The sequence below is a fragment of the Centropristis striata genome, chromosome 7 (assembly GCF_030273125.1).
Source record: "Centropristis striata isolate RG_2023a ecotype Rhode Island chromosome 7, C.striata_1.0, whole genome shotgun sequence".
NCBI classification, from domain to species: Eukaryota; Metazoa; Chordata; class Actinopteri; order Perciformes; family Serranidae; genus Centropristis; species Centropristis striata.
Window position 1 is genome coordinate 8827339 of NC_081523.1, and position 3119 is coordinate 8830457.

Below are 3119 nucleotides of genomic sequence, written 5' to 3' on the forward strand. Positions count from 1 at the left end.
CAGCTCTGTCTCCACTGTGTTAAAGTGTTCATGTGTTAATGTGTTTTAGTCTTTTTGGTCATTTAATGTCTTTTTTTTTTTTTTTTTGTAATTTTGTGTCTTTTTTTGGTCATTTTGTGTCTTTTGGACATTTTGTGTCTTTTTTTTGGTAATTTTGTGTCTTTTTGGGTCATTTTGTTTCTTTTTTGGGTAATTTTGTGTCTTTTTCTGGTCAATTTTTGTCTTTTGGTAATTTTGTGTCTTTTCTGGTAATTTTGTGTCTTTTTTGGTAATTTTGTGTCTTTTTTTGATCACTTTGTCGTCAATTTGTGTCTTTTTTGGTCATTTTGTTGGTCATTTTCTGTCTTTTTTTTTCATTTTTGTTTCTTTTTTGGGTGATCTGAAGTGTGCTTGTGAGATTGTGTTCAGTGAGCGGGGGTCGCGGACAACATGCATGTTAAATTGGGGGTCGCGACTCAAAAAGGTTGAGAACTACTGGTCTAGAGGACCATTTAGAGGACAAGAAATGTAATTTTTCTTTTGTTCCTTGTTTCCTTTGTAGGATTTGAGTCAACCTCACCATGGACAGATGAGATTGATATTGGTGTTGGCGATAACTTTTATATTCAGATTACAAACTGCACAAATAATATAATGAACCAGCTTTCAACCCTGAAATTACATCTCCTCCTTTGTTAGCTATTAAAGTCTCCTTTTGATCATGTTGATGATCCCAACACACAGATCATTGTCATTGCTTTTTGGAGATTTTTGGCAATATGTGCATGTGTGTGTGTGTGCAGGGCAGTGGTGGGCGTGGTCGGGTGGAGTGAGAGGCATGTGAGGCACTAAACCAGGTCAGTGTCACTGTGAGATCTGATCCTACAGAGAGAATAATGCTCACCAGAGGAATGTTTCAATACAGTAACAGGGGATTACATACTGTATGACAGCGAGAGAGGGCTGGGAGATAGTTGACACTTATTGAATGTACGAAAAAGGTGTGTTTCTGTCTCCGTGTGTGTGATTATAAACCAGGTTTCCAGTTCAGCCGGACCTACGCCCTGCTTTTCTCAGGGGTCTTTGCTTTCTTTTCACTCTGTCCCTCCATTGTTCCGTCTTCCTCCCGCCGGGCGCTCCTCAGGTGAAGCTGGCTTCTCACATCGCTTTGAGTGCATTGTGTGCACACTCAATGGCTTCACTGTGCAGACAGCAGGGTGCCTGTTTCCAGATTCTGCTCGCCGCACCAGTTAGTCCTCCCAGTTTCCTCATACAGGTCAGAGGAAGACCTGAGGCGGTTGATGTCACTGAATAATGATACAAGGCCAAATATAGCTCAAACAGTCAGTTTGTGCTGTATGACAGAGAACACATTATTGGTAATATACATGTGATATAACATTAAAGTGGTGACTCAAGGTCAAACCATTGGTTTTTTTCTGAAATAATCTTTTTATTTCATGATTGTTTCTAGGGCTGCAACAATTATTTTTCATTAATGATTTATCTACCAGATAGTTTCCAAATTGATCTTTTGGTTTATAAAATATAAGCTAAACTCAGAGTTGATGTCTTTAAATGTTTTATTTTTAATTTTAAAGATATTCAGTTGAATACGATATAAAGCAGCACACCTCCATATTGAGATGCTGAAAAATGCATTTTTTTGGCATTTTTGCATGGAATGTGTCCTAAACAATTAATCAATTATCTAAATAGCTATTACATTTTGTCGATTATTGCAGCTCTAATAATTCTCATTCTCATTATTGAATTAGCTCTAATATTCAAAGAACTTTTATTTGTATCACTCTTCAAGCATCTTCATGTGGTTTTGGTCAAATGGGAAACAAGCAAGGTTATAATGTACAGAAAAACACCACAGTACACAGAATATATTGTAGAATTACCTAAAACACATTTATAAAAGAGGTATTGTTTTTACTTTTCTTTCTTTGGATAATAAAGTTAAGTTTGAACAAAGACTTAAAGAGAGAATATTTTTGTTTCACTGTTTCAGGATATAAATCAAGTGTCTAAGCTTACAGCTGCTGTTTGTAAACCTGCACTGCTGCAGACAATTAACAGCATTTAAAATTCTGACACCCACCTGTTTAGTTTATGTGCACCACAGTTATTTTTTTCACTCCTCTGCAAGGTGTCAGGTTGCATGCTCCTCCTTGTTGCTGTGGGGTTGAACACACCAACAGTGGCTCCACCCCCATAAAGAGAACTGAGCCTCTGCAGACTAATTCACCTGTGAAATCTGGTCCAGCAACAAACAACGGTCACTCACACCATCAGGGTCTCAACCAGAACGAGCAGCACGACAGAAGACTTACTGAAGAACTGAACTCAATGTGAGTATTATGTTGTTCTTTCTCCTCTGTTTTTTCTCAAATAACTACTTACTGCCACTGAATTAGCAACAAAGTTTTCTATTTAACACAAGAACAAGACGATCACAGGTATTCTGACACTGATAGAGGGATGCCTTGACATTTAGTAGATCTTCTAAATAGTTATTTTACCTTTTAAAATAGCTTACTAACAAGAAAATAAAAACAATGTTTAGTATTTAGCACATTTATTTAAATTATTGATTTAATCCTCTCTCTAAACTGACTGATTAACTCTACAACAGAAAATGTTACCACGCCTGCAAAAACACTATAAACAGATGCAAAATAATTACAGAAAAAGCCAAAATGACTACAAAGAGATGCAAAAATACCACAGACAAATGCAAAGTTTTGAGTGCTTTTTTTTTTTTTTTTTTTTAAGATATTTTTTGGGGCATTTTGTACCTTTATTGAGAGAGAGAGATATTGAGAGTGAAAGGGGGAGACAGAGGGGAAGACATGCGGGAAAGGGCTCTGAGCCGGACTCGAACCCGGGCTGCCCGCTCATGAGGACTGGGCCTCTGTGGTATGCGCTCTACCAGGTGTGCCACCGGGAACGCCCCAGAAAGTTTTGAGTGCTTTGAGGATTTTTTTGTCCATGTTTAAAAGTTGATTGAGGTCATTCTTGACCTTCTTTCCTGTTCACATTGCTGTTTCCCAGGTCAAGAACTCTGTGAGTTTGTTCTGCTCATCAACACAGAAGTTCTGCTCTTACTTGCTTCATAACTTTGATCTTAT